This window comes from Leucopleurus acutus (assembly GCF_964270905.1).
Source record: "Leucopleurus acutus genome assembly, chromosome: 13".
NCBI classification, from domain to species: domain Eukaryota; kingdom Metazoa; phylum Chordata; class Mammalia; order Artiodactyla; family Delphinidae; genus Leucopleurus; species Leucopleurus acutus.
In genome coordinates, this window is record NC_139155.1 from 49737894 (window position 1) to 49758599 (window position 20706).

The following is a 20706-nucleotide window of genomic DNA, read 5'->3' on the forward strand; positions in this document are numbered from 1 at the left end:
AAACTCAACATATATTCTTCCTGAAAGACAGGGGCAACTCTCAAAGCATCTATGTCGCCCCTCTCTCCTGAAGGGTGACAACTGACACTTTGCATAGATGCTGCAGAAACAAACCGTGTGGAGACAGGTGAGCACAAATAGGCATCCACCATGCAAGGACCACCTGCAGACCTACATTCCACTTGTCCTGTCATGAGATTGACGATTGCACCATGGTGATGGGGTTTATTGTACTTATATTCACTCAAAGGCAGGAAAGAGTTGCAAGCATGTTGAGAGATTAAAATTTGTCCCTCTCTCACCCCCTAATATATAGCAGAAGCTTCCACAGAAGGTAGCATGGGGATGTTTAAAAAGTCTGAATCTTGGGCTTCCCTGGTGGCGCAGCGGTTGAGAGTCCGCCTGCCGATGCAGGGGACGCAGGTTCGTGCCCCGGTCCAGGAAGACCCCACATGCCGCGGAGCGGCTGGGCCCGTGAGCCATGGCCGCTGAGCCTGTGCTCCGCAACAGGAGAGGCCACTGCAGTGAGAGGCCCACGTAACGCAAAAAAAAAAAAAAAAAAAAAAAGAAAGTCTGAATCTCAGGTTTGATTCCCAGCTCTTCCATTTACTAGCTGTGTGATGTGGACAGAGTGCCTATCTTCCCAAGCCCGCATTTTGTCACCTGTAAAGTAAGCATACCTGTCCCACTTAGCTCACTGGGCTTTGAGACATTTAAATGAGAGAAGGGATGTAAAATGCCTTCACCTGGCAGCACTCCATAAATAATACCATTGCTATCTAGCCACCTAATGCTAGGTCCCTCTGAATTATGTTCCCACTGCCGTCAAATGATTCTCACCTCAGGAGTGGATAGAGCAACTGCATATGCAAGACTCAGAAAGTCTTGCCCTGAGGGAGGTGGTCAAGAAGAGGCTGATGTTCTGAAGGGTTCTAGTTCCCATCTCCCTACTTGGTGAGGAGTCTTAGGCATACAACACACCCTCTTACTTTCTTTGAAAACCTCCTGATTAGCCCAACAGAGAAATGAACCGTCTGGTCCACACTAATTTCAGCCCCCCCCCCGGAAGACAAGGCCAAAGGCACCAAATCCAACCTGCATACGCAAATCTATCTTTACACACCAGGCTTCAACAAGCTGCAGATTGGAAGTGAATTTCTGGGGTCACTGCTTTGTGTCTCTTGTCTGAATTGCACCTGAACATTGAATCTCTCTGATGAGTCTTAAAGAGGTCCTACAACCACGTGGAAAGCCCCAGGATAGTGGGTCTGGAGGAAACCTCAGACATCAACTCCACTCTGCAGCAGGATACCCTTCAATGGCTTCCCATTGCCCTTGGGATGAGGTCAAAATGCTGACCACAACATACGCAGCCTCCATCTGGCCTACATTTTCCTTCGTGTTCCGTAATCCAGTCCAACCTCTTTGTTGCTGCAGAGCTTGCACAAATGCAGTCTGTTTGTCTGAAGTGCTTCTCTATCTCATCCCACCCCCAACTTTACCTCACCAACTCCTCCTCATCCTTCAGTCTCAACTTAAACAACTTTCCTCAAGAAGCCTTCCTGACTCTTCAAACTTAGTCCTATCTTTCCATAGCACCGTATACTTCCCACTTTTTAAAATGCAGCACCTCGGAAGTATTTTTTTAATGTTAGTCTAACTTGCTATCCTATAAAATCCAAAAGGACGTGAACTGTATCTGATTTATTCTCAAATCTCCCCACTGCCTAGCACAAATCTTGGCACAAACTGAACACTAAATGAATGATCGTTAAATTAGGTTTAACCATCTGGTCTACCTCCCTTGTGTTACAGAGGAACCTGAGGGGGACCCAGAGAGGTGAAGAAACTCACCCAAGGCCACCGTGCATCTTTGGTTGCAGCCAAGAATCAGAATCCAGCTTTCCCAAAGATCAGTCCTGGGGTTCTCCCCATGCAACCTTCCCTCCCTCTTTCTGACAGTATTTAACTCCTATTTCTCACAATGTCTGCACTTAAGATTAATCTGACATAGATCAAAATTTAGTTTAGATGGTGTGACATCCACCTTCTCCATTCTGTATGAGGATGAACAAGGAAGACTGCTATTTCTCAGTCTCTTATGGACATGCTGGGATTCTTATGTGGACATCACACAGCTAAGCGCATAGCTAGCATGTAGGAGCACACACTACCCCCACTGCTTTGTTCAGTGCCTTAGAAAAGTAAATGCCACATCACAATATCGCTTTGGTGTAACTGTTGAAATGGCCTTCTTTCCCCAATGAGGAAACATCCCAAATGAGTGCAAGCTCCCCTCCAGTGGTGTCATTTTCAGTGAAGCTTGCCTGTGTCATTTGCAGTTAGGGGTTCATTGGTCAGAAGTGTTTTCTAGGGATGTGCACAATGGAAACCATTAGAGAGATACTCAGAGCCGCCAGCTAGCCCAAAAGTTTAATCCACTATATTAACTGTAATGATGGTAAGCAGCTGCTAAAAGAGAGGAAAGATGAGGAAGCAAAAGAGTGCCAGCCTAGTACCAACATACTCACGTGAGGTTTTAACAAGAGCCCCAGTGCTGGATTTAATATAATTATAGCATTAATAACCTCTTCCAGATTACTAAAAACACCTTTAAAATCTTTAGATAATGAAAGGATCTGAAGAGATTATTCAATAAACCTGTATATCTCCACTGTGGACTACCATAGTGGAATTCTATCATCACTTTTATTTTTGTTTGGGGTGGGCTGGCGGCACTCAAAACTCCTGGGGGTAAGTTTCAGGATCATTTCTCAGCCAGACAGTTTCATACATGAATCCCAGAGAATGGTGACATTCTTCTTTAGAAAGCATTGGGTAGTATAGGAATTCTCATCTCTGCAACCAAAGTCATCAAAAATAAATTAGGACTTAAAAAAAGAGGGTTATTGTAAAGGGCCTCAGATTCACACTTGTTCATCCGATAAATTACAGTATGTCATCTGTGCCAGTAACTCTGTGTTAGAAAGCAGTCAATGCAATATCTGCAGTACAAATTACAGACTTTGATCCCAACGTGCCTGTTAGAACAGAGGACTAGGTTTGCTCTTTTTATTTTATATCTCCAAATGTTTCAGAGTGAAGAGATGAGAAAGCGTATTGAATCCTTCGGTTCCCTCTTTATCCATCTCTAAATAGGATCTTAGGACTTTGTGTTCTTACCTCGCCTTTTATCCAGCCTGCAGTGTGACTCATCTGCAAGCACAAATTACCTCGCCAAAGTATTCTTAGGAGAAATAATTAGCCACACGCCCCTCCTCCGCATACCCTCCCACGTTCCTCAGGAGGCCCAGATGCCTGACATAAATCATTTAGTCCTGAGCCCCCGCTCACACCTTTCCCACTGGATTCCATAATTGGCAAAGTAGTTGCCAACTGGGTTTAAAGTGATTTGAAATTGTTTTCCATCCAGTCTTGCTGATAGCAAAAGGTTTCCCCTTTACCTCAAGCATGAGTTACAGTAACATGATTGAATGTAACCAGTTATTCAGTTCAAGCTGTGATTCTGATACAGTATAGACAATATGAATTCCCCAGAGCTCGGTGAGGCCATCTCAATGGTCCGTTTAAGTCCAATTCAATTAGACTCACTATGGTTCTTAGACTTCCTTAGGTATGTTTGCAGCAGCCCTCAGGGTTGAATGTGAGACTGGTATTCATCAAGGACTTTTAAATTAGGTCTCAGGTGTCATCATTCTAAATGAATTATTACAGTGGTGTGTTCACACTGCTGTAGTTGAAGTTGTGTTAGCATCTCCTCTCCACCATTTTAATCCACTGTGGAACAGAACTTGTCATGTAAGGTCTCCACCAGAGAGTGGCTTTTTCCTTGAAACCCAGTTTTTAAAATAATTGGCCTACCAAGTAAACACTGTGATATGCATTTTTTGGTAGAGGGGTAAAAAGACCACCTTAATTTATTTGGGGTTTTTTGTTTGTATGCTTGTTTTATTTGTAAGTGAGCACATAAAAGAAGAGCTCTCAATATTGAATTTTCTCACATTTAACAGACTGAGGCGTGACTGGATCCCTACTGGGGGGGGGCGGGGAGGAGGAAGCGCCAGACCTAAAAGGAAAGTTAATATATTGATGGGCTTTTTTTCAAAATTTCCTGTTGTCTGACTCTATAATCTCTCCTTCTGGAGCCTCAACTAACATTTTCTTCTTTCTTTTAATTTCCCAGGCTTTATATGAGCCCCAGTCATGACATCAGCAAGCATGTGGGAACATCTGTCAGTGTGTAGCTATTTCAGACACATTAAAAAGTACATGCTCATTCCCCCGTGCTAGAGTTGCCTAACAAACTATAGCTTCGAGCAGAGTGACAGTGACATTAATACCATAGTAGAGGGATCAGCCAGCCTAATGGAGAAAGCACCCTATGCATGTGTCATCAGTAACAAATCACACGCTGTGCAGAAAATAAAATAATTACAGAACCTACTTTTCTTTATCCAGGCAATTCAGACACTGTGGCAGTGTTCCAAGTTCCCCAAAACCAAGGGGTTGCAGTAATCAGCCTCACTCAGAAAACGTATGCAAGAGAGTTTAAAACAACAGAGCCATGAAATTCAGAACAAAGCAACAACAGGTGAGCAGATTAAATGGGGCACTAATTGGGGAGTATATAAATCAGAATCACAGAATGTGAACACACTTAGGGTTTATTATTTGTTCTCAATGAAAGAAAAGCTGAACTGGCAAATTGATTGATATTTCTATATGCTATCTCTATGATTATACCTGTGACTTTTGTCTATAAAGCATAAAAAGGAGGTAATACTTTGCAGTTACATGGTAGATTTGCATAATTAACCAAACTGGAAAGCTCAGGTCCTCCAACTATTCAAGACACCTAAATTATACAAAGAGAGTCTCATACTCTAACCGTACACAAAGCTAAGTTTATTTTTAGTCACTAATATAAAGTCTTAAGCAAAATCATTATAGCCCTCATAGTTTACTTATTATTAAATGCATGCACGCTAGAGCAAGTAGTGAAAGATTGCTTAGAGTGACTGAAATGGTGGAGGAAAATGCTAACTGATTTCAGTAACGAAAACTAGTTGCTGCTGATTTAAATGGATGGTCAATTTTTATTTCATAAATACATTCTTTAAGATGTCACAAACATTAAGGATAATATTCACCAAACTAAACTTCCTCACTACCAAGACTTTAGGTTTCTCTGATGGGATTTAGATAATTAATCACACTAATCCTATCTCAGATTCATTGCTCTTGCTATTCCCCCTTCACGAAAGCTCTTCCCCCAGATATACACACAGTTTCCTCACCATTAACACCGGGTCTCAGCTCAAATATCCCCAGAGACGCCTTTCCTGACCACCCTAGCTCCTGTAGTCCCCTTCTCACTGTCACAGTCCATCCCATTACCCTGGATTCATATTCTTTGTGAAATTATTACTTAGAACTACCTTGCTATTTATTTGCTGATATGGGTACTGTCTCTTCCCCCGTTAGAATTTGGGCAGGAAATTTGTCTTTTTCACTTCTGTATCCCCAGTGCCTAGACAGTACCTAGTACACAACAGTAAGTGAATAAATGAATGAATGAAGCACCTACACAAACACACGTACACACACAAGGTGATAAGAAGTCAAGTCAAATTATACTGACACAGATTTATCCATGCTTTTCTGATGTGCAATATGGATCTATTCCTCAGAGGAAGAACTGGAGAGTTGCTACTATCAAAGATCATCATGAAATGTGTAAATAATGTGATGTAAAATAATATCTAGAATAGTCAAAGAACAAAAGAAACAATATGGGGCTTCCCTGGTGGCCCAGTGCTTGAGAGTCCACCTGCTCATGCAGGGGACGCGGGTTCGTGCTCCAGTCCGGGAAGATCCCACATGCCGTGGAGCGGCTGGGCCCGTGAGCCATGGCTGCTGAGCCTGCGCGTCCGGAGCCTGTGCTCCGCAATGGGAGAGGCCACAACAGTGAGAGGCCCGCGTACCAAAAAAAAAAAAAAGAAACAATATGGACCACTCAGTGAGGCAGGACGTCAAATTCCTAGGTTATCATCTTGGTTTCCACAGTTTGGAATCTGGCTGGGTATCCACATGTAGCTAAAACTGAGTGCCTAGTAGACACCATGAACACAAAGGAAAAGTCAGTCCAATGGGGATTTCTAATTCCAGCATTACGGAGAACTAGGTATCTTAGGATAGAACCCCGAAAAGTGCTGAATAAATTATAAAAGCCTTTTTTTCTTAAATTATAGTAAAATGTACATAACATAAAATATACCATCTTAGCCATTTTTAAGTGCACAGTTCAGTGACATTAAGTACATTCACACTGTTGTGCAACCGTCACCATGATCCACCCCCACAACATTTTCCATCTTGCACAACTGAAACTCTGTGTGCATTTTGAACAATCGGGAGGACTCCCGATTCTCCTCTTCCCTCACCCTTTGGCAGTCATCATTCTACTTTCTGTCTTTATGAATTTGGCTACTCTAGGTACCTCATGTAAGTGAAATTATACAATATTTGTCCTTCTGTAACTGGCTTATTTCACTTAGTATAATATCTTCAAGGTTCATCCATGTTGTAGCACGTGTCAGGATTTCCTTCCTTTTTAAGGCTCAATAATATTCCATCATGTGGATACACCACATTTTGTTTATCCATTCATCTACTGGTGGACATTTGCGTTGTTTCCAAGTGGGACTTTTGGCTATTGTGAATGATGCTGTTATGAACATGGGTGTACAAATATCTGTTGAAGTCTCTCCTTTTAATTTCTTTGCATATATACCCAAAAGTAGAATTATATGGTACTTGGATCATATGGTAATTCTATTTTTAGTTTTTTGAGGAATCGCCACACAGTTTTCCACAGCAGCTGCACCACTCTGCATTCCCACCAGCAATGCACAGGGGTTTTGATTTCTCCACAACCTCATCAGCACTTGTTATTTGCTGCTGTTGTTGTTGTTGTTTTTAAATAATAGCCACCCTAATGGATAGGAGGTGGTATCTCATTGTGGTTTTGATTTGCACTTCCCTGGTGATTACTGATGTTTCATATGCTTTCTGGCCATTTGAATATCTTCTTCAGAGAATATTCAAGTCCTTTGCTCACTTTTAGTCAGGTTATTGTTTTCTTGTTGCTGAACTGTAGGAGTTCTTTACATATTCTTTTTAGATATTGTAGAAGTGTACATTAATATGTACATATATATTTATAATACATATTATATATTCTTTATAAATTATCAGATATATTATTTGAAAACATACCTCCCATTCCATGGGTTGCCTTTTCACCCTGTTGATAGTGTCCTTTGATGCATAGACTTTTTTTTTTAATATTTATTTATTTTATTTATTTTTTTGGCTGCGTTGGGTCTTAGTTGCCACACGTGAGGTCTTCATTGAGGCTTGCGGGATCTTTCATTGCAGTGCGGGATCTTTCATTGCGATGAGGGCTCTTCGCTGTGGCACACAGGTTTCTCTCTAGTTGCAGCACGTGGGCTCTTTGTTGCAGCGCGCAGGCTTCCCTCTAGTTGTAGCGTGTGGGTTTTCTCTTCTCTAGTTGTGGCATGCGGGCTCCAGAGCGTGTGGGCTCTGTAGTTTGCGATGTGCGGGCTCTCTTGTTGAGGCACGTGGGCTTAGTTGCCACGCGGCATGTGGGACTTTAGTTCCCCAACCAGGGATTGAACCCACATCCCCTGCATTGGAAGGTGGAGTCTTTACCACTGGAGCACCAGGGAAGTCCCACAGACATGTAATTTTGAAGTAGGAAAAACCATTTTTTAAATGCATGGCTATTGTAAAGAAACTATACTCCAATAAAAAATAATAAAAATTAAAAATAATAAAATGCATAGCTAAGCTGGTGAGAAAGAAAGGGGAGTTCTTAAAGCTGAATATAATGAGAAATCTCAGACTCAGAGGGTGACCAAGTTCTGATACCACCGTTTGCCTGGGAGGTATATGCACATTCCCGGATGCTTAGATCTTGGGTCTTACCAACCAGAGGTGTCAAGAAAGGAAACAAACCTGGGGCCAAGTAAAGCAGGGAACATATCTTAAAAGTTGAGACTTCCCAAAAGTGACACCCTCAGTGAGTATGTTTTTTATAAAGGGTTCTGAGAGGGAGACAGTGGGGATATTTGCATGTCTCAGCCCTGTCTCTGGTTAGAGCATAAACAAAGAATATTCTCCCCCAATAATTCCTAGCCATAAGCCCATTTTCATGCACGTTTGGGGCCAGAATTCATTACTGCAGAAGGCCAAGAAAACTTAAGCTAAAAATTTACTTTGAAGTGGTCTTCATCAATGGATCCACAAATTCTCTCTGGCAAAACACAGTTTAGACCTCCAAGAACAAATAAAATTGCAAAGAATATGAGTTCACAATCACTAGACGTATGAGAAAACAAACTACCACAAATAGGAATCAGAAGAAAAAGCAAACCGTAGATATTGGAACTGCAAACCTGCAGCTACTGAAACAGTAATATATTGACCAAAAACTAAATATGTTCACGTTTAGAGAAATGTTTTCAAAATTATGATGAGAATCAAGATATTATCAAAGACTACCAATAGGCTTAGGAAAGAACTAAATAGAGCTTCTAACATGCACAATTAAAATTGAAAAAAAATCAATAGATAAATAAAACTGCAGTTTAAAAACAACTGAAGAAAAACTATGAAAACTTGAAAAGTAAGATTAATAAATTTCCAAGAATGCAGTACAGAGAGAAGCAACAACAAGGAAAATATGAAAGATGGGATAAAGACCAAAGACATGGAGGACAGAATGGGGTCTAAAATAAATTCAATCAGAGTTTCAGAAAAAGAAATTAGAGAAAATGAGGGAGAAGCAAGTATCCAGAACTGGAAAATATCTACCACCCTTCAGATTCGGAAAGTGCAACGAATCTCAAGAAGGATAAATAAAAGTAAAATTCACTAATCACACCAGAGAGAAAGATACCAAAAACAAAGTAAAGGTCTTAAAAGCAACCAAAGAAAAAAAATAGTTTACCTACAATTAAATTCATGGCAAGCAATATTGAAAGCCGAAAGACAGTGTAATATCTTCAGTGAACTGAGAACAAATAATCCAGAATTTTAAAGACTATCAAGAATAAAGGCAAATAGACGTCCCTGGTGGTCCAGTGGTTACGACTCCACGCTTCCACTGCAGGGGGCACGGGTTCAATCTCTGGTCGGGGAACCAGCTCCCACATGCATGCTGCAACTAAGAAGCCCACATGCCTCAACTAAGAAGTCCACATGCTTCAACGAAGATCCTGCGTGCCACAACGAAGACCCGACACAGACAAAATAAATAAATAATAAATAAATATTTTTTTAAAAAGAATAAGGGCAAATAAATACATTTTCCACAAAAAAAAAAAAAAGAAAACAGAGACATTTCTTACCAACTGACTCTCAAAAAAATGAAATTCTAGAGCTTGTAATTTTAGGAAGAATGAAAATTATACCAGAGTGGGGCCTGGGAAGCAAGAAATGAAGAAAGAACAGTGAGGGGGAAAAATCTTCAACTGCATAAAACAATAAAATATCTAATTTGTGGAAAAAAGTAATCAATACGGAGCCAAAAATACTAAATATGTTAAGTCAGAGAGAATAACAGGAATTGGTCGTCTTAGGTTTTGAGTGTCTGACAGGACAGCAAAGATAATAAATGTACACTATCTTAAGCTACATATGCATGTTAAAATTTCTAGGGTAAACATTAAAAGAATGGAAATAGTGCATGTAACTTCCAAGCCAGTAGAGAAGGGGAAAATGGAACGAGAAAGGAAAAGAACAAAGCTAACACAAGAAAGAAACAGGAAAAAAAACAAAAATTATTTGAATGAACAAAAGATTAAAATAGTAATAATGATAAGAGCAGAAAGAAACACTGATTATGCATTCAAAATAGTGCACAAAGACATAAGCCAATATAACATGCAAGCTCTAGTTACAAATAAAATCATTTATAAATCACAGCACCTACATGCATTGATTGGACACACAGCTTAAAATATTTTGATCAGGGATTAAAAAATATGCTAGAATTTTTTAAATAAAAATCTATATAAAAAGGCGTACCACCTATATCAATCCAGTGTAGAAATATACTGAGATACATGAGTAAATAAAAAAGGCAAGTTGCAGAATTGCACATACGACGCTTTTTTTGTTAAAAAAAATTTTTGAGTGTGTATGTATATGATTAGACTCACACATAAACACACACATCTATGTAAGACGCATAGAAAAAATCTTGGACGCATGGGAGACTTCATAACTATGCATTTTGCATTGTTGAAAATTATTTATACAATAAAAATGCATTCCTTTTATAATTAAAAAATCAAAATATAGAAAAAAAATTTTTAAGTGCATCTAAATTCTAGAAGGACAATAAACAGAAAAGAAAAACAAGAGGGAATAAGCTGAAGGTCATGGAAAAGAATCAAGTGTAAGATGGTATAGGGAGAAAAAAAAATGAGAAACTGGAAAACAGAAACACCAAAAGGTTATATAAATGTTGCTCCTATTTAACTTTTTTTTTTTTTTAAATGGCTCTTTTATTTACTGGTTGGTTTGGAGTTTTCTTGGTTTTTTAATGTGTGTTGGTATGTTGCCAAAGCGCTAGATTTCTCTGGAGCTAATTAAGAGCCCTGTCTGGATTTGGACCCTGCAGATAAAGGTCAGAACTGCTAGTGGGGCTTTCAATGGTTTTAACTGTTGTTCTTTGTGCTCCTAAAAGCTTAACTCCTCAATTGCCAACCTGAAAAATGGTGTCACCCGCCCCCCCCTTTCCTGTTTAAATCTTTGTCCATTTAACCCCTCATTAACTCATTAAACCCCTTCAACTGAATTTACATGTCTGTTTCTTGCAGCTTTGGTATTTTACAGAGATAATGCTGCCTGGAAACATCATCTTGTCTCTCCTATGGCTAGTTAACATCGGACCCTGATTTTCCAAACTGCCACAGCTTTTTCAGGATTAAAAGCCCTGAGAGGGAGGTGTTAATCAGAGCAACACCCAAAACAATTGGACTCGAGGTACCAACTCAAATCCTGAGGTAAAAGCAGCCTGAAAATATCCAGTGGCTCCCAGGCACCGAAAAAAGTTATGAAAACAGAACAAGAAAATGGGCAGGAAAGGACTAGGCAGGAAATGAGGTAATGAGTCATGTAAATCCTAACATCTCACCACTGCTTGTGTTAAGAAGGAAATGAAAGAAAATAAATGTGCCCCTCCATACAGCTTAATTTATAGCAGAATACGAAAATATTCTGCTGATGAAATTTTTGAGAGATTCAGTTGCACCATTAGTTATTAAGTTCTCAAAAGAAAATATAAACTAATGGCATGGCTAATTAAAATTGTGGCCTCAAATACTGTAGCCCAAATCACTTTATTCTTAGCTAATGAAAAATAATACGACTCCCTATTGAAGACGTCCTTTTTTTTTTTTTTTGTGGTACACGGGCCTCTCACTGTTGTGGCCTCTTCCGTTGCGGAGCACAGGCTCCAGACGCACAGGCTCAGTGGCCATGGCTCACGGGCCCAGCCGCTCTGCGGCATGTGGGATCTTCCCGGACCCGGGCACGAACCCATGTCCCCTGCAATTGGCAGGCGGACTCTCAACCACTGCACCACCAAGGAAGCCCCAAGGAATTTTTTTTTAAAAGAAGAAAGAAAAAGAATGATCCAGCAATCCCACTCCTGGGCATATATCCACACAAATCTGTAATTCAAAAAGATACATGCACCTCTGTTCATAGCAGCACTATTCTCAATAGCCAAGACATGGAAACAACATAAATGTCCATGACAGATGAATGGATAAAGAAGATGTGGTACATACATACAATGGAATACTACTCAGCCATAAAAAAGAATGAAATAATGCCATTTTCAGCAACATGAATACAACTAGAGATTATTATACTCAGTGAAGCAAGTCAGAAAGAGAAAGACAAATACCACATGCTATCACGTACATGTGTAATCTAAAATATGACAAATACCACATGACATCACGTACATGTGTAATCTAAAATATGACAAATACCACATGCTATCACGTACGTGTGTAATCTAAAATATGACACAGGGCGGGGGCCTGGTGGCAGGAGCAGCTTTCATGCCGCCAGTGGGCTCCTGTGAGCGGATGCAGAGGGCCTAGGTGGGAAGACAGGCGGCCCGGGAGCGGATGCTGAGGCCACCACCCTCAGGCCCCACAACGGCCCCAGGGCGTGAAGGTGACAGCAAGGCCAGCACAGGTCCAGGTGAGGCAGGAGGCTGCAGCCCTGAGGTGGGGGCAGGGGCGCGAGGAGAGCAGGCAAGAGAGGAGGATGGTGGCCCAGGCCATCTGGGAGAGAAGAGGTGGAAAGTGACAAGTCGGGTGAGACGTCCGGGCCTAGGAAGGCCTCAGCAAGGCAGCTAGTGGAGGGGGCCTGGGAGCCAGGTGGGCTCTTCAGACCCATCAGACCGGCCTGGCTTAGAAGCAGCGAAGGAAGTAGAGCTACACTTGCAGTCGGGAAGACACACCAAGGAAAAAAGAAAAGTTACTGAAGCCTCAAGTGATGCTCCACAGCCAGGGACTGACCTGTAAACACATTTATGGAGTACTACAGAAAGTTTCCGCCAGGTGTACACTCTGATTTACAAGTGCTAAATGACCTTCTAAATTCCTTACTCAAACATTGTTTACTGAAAGAAGTATTTCAGGTCATGAACCTCAGCATAATGGTTTAATGCTGCCTGCTCTGAAAATACTACTAAAAATATTTGAGTATGTGGCAACTATGAAATTAAGGAATGCTGTACCTGCTTTGATATCTTTTGCAAGCTTGTTGAAGCTGGGATGGTACTTGACCCAGAACACTTTAACTATATTATTAAGCTTTTATACCAAGTACAGGCTTCCAAGCAAGAAATAACTGCAGTTCTGGGAATGAAATCCAGGTTACGGACAAGGCAGTTTAAAAAGAACTGCAAGTGTGATTTAGAGTCAGCCTTGAATGAAATAGAGCATTGTAAAGAAAAAGGCGACTGGACCAAGTTGGGAAATTTATACATTAACATAAAACTGGGCTGTGAAAAATGTGCACATTTCCCAGAGATTTTGTGCTTGTATTGCTGAAACACTAACAAAAGACTGTAAAGAAGAGAGACCAGGTGTTCCACTTCGTGAATTCGCTGAAACAGCAAAGATCCACAAAATAGTGAAGTAGAGAAAACTTTGCTGGGAAGAATCGGAATCACTGCTATGTACTTCTACCACAAGCTGTTGCAGTGGTCCAAGGGAAGGAAGGTCTTAGATAAACTATATGAATTAAAAATACATTTTACAAGTTTAAAAGGACTTATAGGGCCTGAGAAGTTACCACCGAGATGTCAAGTTGTGAATATTGCAGCAGAAATTTTTCTAAAAAGCGGAAGCCTAGATGGTGCCATTTGGGTATTAAGGGAGTCAGAGGGAGTCACCAATACACGACTGTGGCCTTGTGATAGACTGGATGTGCTCAATCGGCATAATCTGCTCTGTACAACTGCACATGAAATCTTAGTGAAGAGTCTTTACAGACAGACATTTGAAGTTTTGCAAAAATCTACCAGGTTTTCGAAATTCTCAAGATGCCTGTGTAGAAAGCAACAGTCTTTGTATGTCATCCTCCAGAGCAGAATTCATGATTTCAAAGAGCATCCCTGTTGATTTTTCCTTTCTTAGAAGATTAATTACTTCTTTAGGAAGAAGTTGTTTACCGCTCAAAGCCAGAGCCCACACAAAAGTGCTCTTTCATTGGGTTGCTACCCACCATTGGAGGGAAATTTATACCGAAAACTTCTACTGATTCCTTCCTATTTGTCTGAGATTGAAATGCTTTTAGCTATTGAAATCTTCCTGGTATCTAATGCTAATAGTATTCAGAGTCCTGGAACTTCTACACAGATGCTGCAGATAGTTTTAAAAAGATGTGAAGAAAACAAATCTCAGAGCAAGGATGACTATCAAACTGCAGTGGAAAGATTAATTATGGCTGCTCATATATCAGATCCAAAGTTTTTCATTAAGTACATGACCATCAATGTTAATAAGCAACAGGTTTATAGTATGGAACATTGTTCTGCCCTGAAATGGTTGAAAGAGAATATGAAGTGGGCTGGAAAGGTCTGGCTTTTCAATAACCATTAGTTATTAAAGACTTTTTTTTTTAAGTTCAAGTAATCATTGTTGAAAATAAAAGGCAATGAAAATAAAGACAGTTTTCACTATAAAAAAATAAAATAAAATAAAATATGACACAAATGAACCTATCTATAAAACAGAAACAGAATCACTGACATAGAGAACAGACTGGCGGTTGCCAAGGGGGAGGGGCTTGGGGGAAGGATGGATTGGGAGGTTGGGGTTAGTAGATGTAAGCTTTTACATATAGGATGGATAAACAACAAGGTCCTACTGTATAGCACAGAGAACTACATTCAGTATCCTATGATAAACCATAATGGAAAAGAATATTTTAAAAAAGAATGTATGGGGGACTTCCCTGGTGGTTCAGTGGATCAGATCCTGTGCTCCCAATGCAGGAGGCCCAGGTTCAATCCCTGGTCGGGGAACTAGATCCTGCATGCATGCTACAACTAAGAGTCCACATGCCGCAACTAAAGATCCCGCATGCTGCAATGAAGATCCCAAAACTAAGACCCTGCGCAGCCCAAAATAAACAATAAATAAATAAATAAATTTTTTTAAAAAAAATGAATGTATATATAACTGACTGACTTTGCTGTACAGCAGAAATTAACACAACATTGTAAATCAACTATACTCAATTTAAAAAAATACTAAAACTGAAAAAAGAAAGAAAAAAACATGAATAACTGAACAAAAATTCCACCTATTCTTAAACTCTTATCATTTTTTTTCCTCTGCAACCCCTTTCCCAAATACAGAGAGAGAAAGAGAAAAGGAAGAGGGTCCAAAGTACAATCTTCCCAAGATTTGGGGCCTCTAACAGTTGGGAGGACAGTTTGTAGCCCTCAAAGGAAAAGCACTGGGAAGATGGCATTCCCACCCTGCACCCTGGTCCACCACCTCCTGTCTGCCATGGTGGACTGCATAGGCCAACTATTTCCATAAGACTGATACCTGCCTTCTATTTGTTATCAGAGGGGGTGGGAAAATAAGCATGGGTGCTTTCAAAAATTAGTCGCTCCAGATGTTTTGATTTTAATGTATGCGTTTTACTAATTTTATAAGAAAATAAAACAACAATCTAAACAATAGAGGTCAAACTAGAAAACATTTCTCCTCTTGGGAAATAAGAACTGCTGGATGTAGATTTCTTAAAGATATATTACTTGGATATTTTACCTTCTTTTTCAAGACTTTTCCAGAAAAATGTGTTACTTTTATCTCATGAACTTCCTTTTATATAATGCAGAACCTAAACAACTTGCTGTGTAAGGGAGGAAAAAAATTATTTTTTCTCTACCCATCTTAAGTTCATTAGCTGGGACTCTGCAAATTAGACTGAGAAAAGACAGAGTAATAAGAGAAAAGCAAGAAACAAACAAATTTATTAGCATGTGCATCACACATACACACAGGAGTACTCAGAGATGAATAACTCAAAGAGGTGATTAGAACTTGAACTTATGTGGAATCTTAGCAAAGAATAATAATTTTGTAGAGAAGTAACAAAACAAAGGAAAAGGTCTTTGAGCTTCTCGGAAGGACAAATTATGGGAAGGTAAATATAAGGAAATTAATAGTAGATAAGGGCCAGTTAGTAAAGTTTGTTATAAAGATTCCTCTGGTGCTATCTCTTAGCTGATAAAGATCTAGAGTAGTCTCCAGTGATTAACTTCTGTCTTTCCTGGTAAAGAGGGGAGGGGGGACACTTTTACACATTTATGTTCTGCTTTTAGGCAAATAGGGGGACTGCAGAGAACTTTTTCCTGTATCTGCCTCTTCTTAATTGCCTTCAGCTCAAAATAACCCTTGTTTTAAAATAGCATATTTTGGGACTTCCCTGGCAGTCCAGTAGTTAAGACTCTGTGCTTCCACTGCAGGGGGCACGGGTTTGATCCCTGATCAGGGAACTAAGACCCCACATGCCACATGGCGTGGCCAAAAGAATAAATAAATAAATAATAAAATAAAATAGCATATTTTGAGATGGCATATTCTGCTGCTCTTCACTTATTAGATATTATGACTAATGTTGAAGTAACTTTTTTTCTATTTTAAATTCCCTATCCATTCAAAAATAAATTTTAAAATTCCCAGCGTGGGAATCTTAGCTAATACTTGTAGAATATCAGGTCAGCCTTATTGGTTGTGTTGTCGAACCATACCATACACCAATTTCAATTAAGAAAAACAATTTAGGTGCTTCGACTGTCTTTCAGTAATAATACCTTGCTTCATTTCCCACCTTTAACCTTGACGTAAGTGTGGCAGTTAATGAGATATTTTATAGATGAAAATTTAATAAGAATTTTAAAGAATTTAAATTTAAAAAATTTTATAATCATATAAGTAGTTTAAAGTTTTGACTTTCATAAGATTCACAATGAAGAGAGAGATTTGAAGAAATATTTTATAATGGATAATTCAGCATAAAATTGATTCTCCCCCATTTTGTGAATTTTTACTTAATGACTTCTATATTTCCAAGCTGCCATGGAAGTAGAAGCCACAGGCACTGTTAATTAGTAAACAGAAATGTTTTTATCAGTCAATTCCTGCACCAACATGTGATTTCTCTGCACTGTTGTGATAAATATTTGCTATCATCCAGTGTGTCTAAATGGGTCAGCCATCATGGAAAAGTAACTGTCGTTTTTGTGTGTGGTCCAAATATTAGGAGGGTAAGTCTATATTGCCCGTAAGCTCTAGGTTACAGTGATTCAAACCTACATTCTATGGATTACAGAAGTCCAAAGCCAAACTCAAGTGTTTAGTAAAACTAATAAACCTATTTATATGTAATCCAGAGCTTCTCTTTAAATTGCTAAGTTTATGGTTCTCCCCCAGGTCTTGCTTATGTCACCCTGGTCTTGTGGTAATGCTGTTCTAGTGCTAAAACACTGCCTTCATTTAAAAAAAAAAAAAAAAAAAAACCTACCTACACAAGACATTGGTATTAAGGTTGAGAACTGAAGGGAGAAGTCTTTACACAATATCAAGCCTTGGACATGCTTGTTTTCTTTAGTCTTTGACCTCCCACCATGAGGGATTTCCTCTTATCCTTTCAGGGCACAAGATTACAAGCCACAGTGCCATCTCCCTGTGAGCTGATCAATACTTACATTAAATGTAAATGGACTAAATTCTCCCATCAGAAGACTTAGAGTGGATGGATGGATAAGGAAAAAAAAAAGACCCCACTATATGCTGCCTAAAAGAGAATCGATTTAGCTTTAAGGAAACACACAGGCTGAAAGTAAAGGGATAGAAAAATATATTCCATGCAAGCAGAAACCAAAAGAGAGTGGGAGTAGCTACACTTATATCAGACAAAATAGACTTTAAGTCAAAAACTGTAACAAGAGACAAAAAATTATTATATAATGATAAAAGAGTTGATTCATTAAGAGGAAATAACAATAGTAAATATATATGCACCCAACATCAGAGCACCCAAATATATAAAGCAAATATTAACAGCTCTGAAGTAGGGAACTTCTCATCCAGACAGAAAATCAATAAGGAAACAATGGGCCTGAACAACACTTTAGATCCTAACATACATATTAAGAACATTCCATTCAACAGCAGCAGAAGAGACACTCTTCTCAAGTGCACATGGAATATTCTTCAGGCTAGATCATATAGAGGTTCCTCAAAAAATTAAAAATATCACAAACACATGAAATAGCAATCCCATTTCTGGGTATACATCCAAAAGAAATAAAATTATTATCTTGAAGGAATGTCTGCACTCCCATGTTCACTGCAGCATTAATCACAGTAGCCAAAATATGGAAACAACCCAAATTCACTTGTCAACAGATGAATGAAGAAAATATCGTATATATGTAAAATCAAATGTTACTCAGCCTTTAAAAAGAAGTAAATCCTGCCATTTGCAACAATATGGATAAATCTGAAGAACATTATGCTAAGTGAAATAAGCCAGACACAGAGAGACAAATATACCTTAAATATAAACAATTTTTGTTTGTCAAAAATAAATACATAAAAATAAAAGTCCTGTGGGCTATACCTTACAATATTTCTTCTTCATTGCATATACTTGTTGGAAGTTCTAACATTTTTTTTCCCGCTATTATTTTTTTATGAGATCCCCCGATACATATAATTAGAACCTGGATTACTTCAATGGTTTTTTGCTGCCAATGAGTATAAGCTTCCACAGTTGTTCTAAGAAACACACACTTTAGGTTCTTGCCAGTGCAGATGGTGCCTACATCATGTTAAGCAGACAGGTTGACTGACACAATTCGATGTTGACCTTCGCTAAGTTAAAAAAGGGACGCTGTTTGCAATTTCATGTTTAATGTACTTTGTACATTGTAGGTACTCAACAATGGGGGTTAAATGAACAGTTGTAAAAAATATGTTGTTGGTAGATAACTTCTGAAGTCTTGGATGCAATTAACGTTTTAGACGGGAAAGATCAAGAATTCCCTGGCAGTCCAGTGGTTAGGACTCCATGATTTCATTGGAGGTCCTGGGTTCAATTCTGGGTCGGGGAACTAAGATCCTGCAAGCTGCATGGAGCAGCCAAAAACAAAATAAATGGGGAAGATAAAAATGATAGCTCAATATTCAACACTTGTCAAGAAGGATGTAGCCTGAGGGGCAACGTTACCAGTACACTACATATAGCACCACTATAGTAATTAGTTGAGTGAGGCCATCATCAAAAAATCTACAAACAGTAAATGCTGGAGAGGGTGTGGAGAAAAGGGAATGCTCCTACATTGTTGGTGGGAATGTAAATTGGTACAGCCACTATGGAGAACAGTATGGAGGTTCCTTAAAAAACTAAAAACAGAACTACCATATGACCGAGCAATCCCACTCCTGGGCATATACCCAGAGAAAAACATTAATTTAAAAAGATAAATGCACCCCAACGTTCACTGCAGCACTATTTACAATAGCCAGGACATGGAAGCAACCTAAATGTTCATCAGCAGAGGAATGGATAAAGAAGATGTGGTACATATATACAATGGAATATTACTCAGCCATAAAAAAGAACAAAATAATGCCATTTGCAGCAACATGGATGGACCTAGAGATTGTCATACTAAGTGAAGTAAGTCAGACACAGAAAGACAAATATATGATATCGCTTATATGTGGAATCTAAAAAAGGGGTACAAATGAACTTATTTACAAAATAGAACTAGAGTCACAGACGTAGAAAACAAACTTATGGTTACCTGGGGATGGGGGGCGTAAATTGGGGTTTGGGGATTGACATATACACACTACTATATATAAAATAGATAACTAATAAGGGCCTACTGTACAGCACAGGGAACACTACTCAATACTCTGTAGTGGCCTATATGGGAAAAGAATCTAAAAAAAAAAAGAGTGAATACATGTATATGTATAACAGATTCATTCTGCTGTATACCTGAAACTAACACAACATTGTAAATCAACTATACGCCAATAAAATTTTTTAAAAATTTTCATTACCGGCAACATAAAAAAATTAGTTGAGTGAAAGGAAATTGATTCTGCATATTTTTTTAATCTATGCAGTATGTACTCATAAAGCTTAAACTGGTTTAAACATTGAGGTGATTTATGTAAAAGCCCAGCGAGTATGACAGGCAGTATATTCAGATGGGAAAGGTACTGCCAACTGGAAATATAAATGCACCTGTATTATCTTTTTGGCGGTCTTAATTTTTTTGCTCGGAACATAAACATTTATATGGCAAAGGAACATAAAATCTCACTTTTTCATAGCACTTTTCCCGTGTATTGTTTACACAATAACTCCATATCCTGGAATGGCACAGTAGGCTTCAGATGATGCCAGGTTTATATAATCACCTCTTTACTAACAGTCCAAATGCCTGGATTATGCAATAACAGAATCCAGAAAAAAAAATTTTTAATCAATGAGATGCATTTAATACATTAAATTTGTATCCATGGAATTTGGAGTCTCTAGACTTGGTACTATCTAACTCCTGGCCATTTTCTGCTGTTGCATCCACCAGATGTATTATAATTATCTGTTGGTATGTCTCAGCCACACCACTGTCAACTCTCTGAACAGAGCCTGATCCTCCTCTATGTATCACGCCTAACAAATAAAAGGCTTTCAAAAATGCTTATTACATGAGTGAATGCTGTAATCCGATCATTTGCTCTTTGGGGCCTCTCTGAAATTTATAGTTACAATGTTAACCTCAAATTCCTTCTGTCCTTTCTTGAGTCATCTTATCCAACTCAGTACTAGCAGATAGCACTTTTGGAGCATGTGTCATATGCGGGCACTGTGCTACACACCCCTAAATCCTTAGCATTTAATCCTTAGCACAGCCCTGGAGGGTTGATATTATGATTATCATTGCCTTCATTCTCAAAAGGGATAACTGAAGATTAAAGAAGTTAAGTAATTTGCTTGAGGTTACACAGTTAGAAAGGGGCCCAG

The 20706-nt window shown here is 39.0% G+C and overlaps 1 pseudogene across 1 annotated transcript; it reads left to right on the forward strand.

Moving 5' to 3' along the window:
* The first annotated feature begins 12658 nt into the window (after window positions 1-12658).
* LOC309970545 (protein TOPAZ1-like) lies at window positions 12659-14341 on the forward strand (annotated as a pseudogene). Its single transcript has one exon. The product of its transcript is annotated as a protein TOPAZ1-like (transcript).
* The last annotated feature ends 6365 nt before the right edge of the window (window positions 14342-20706 follow it).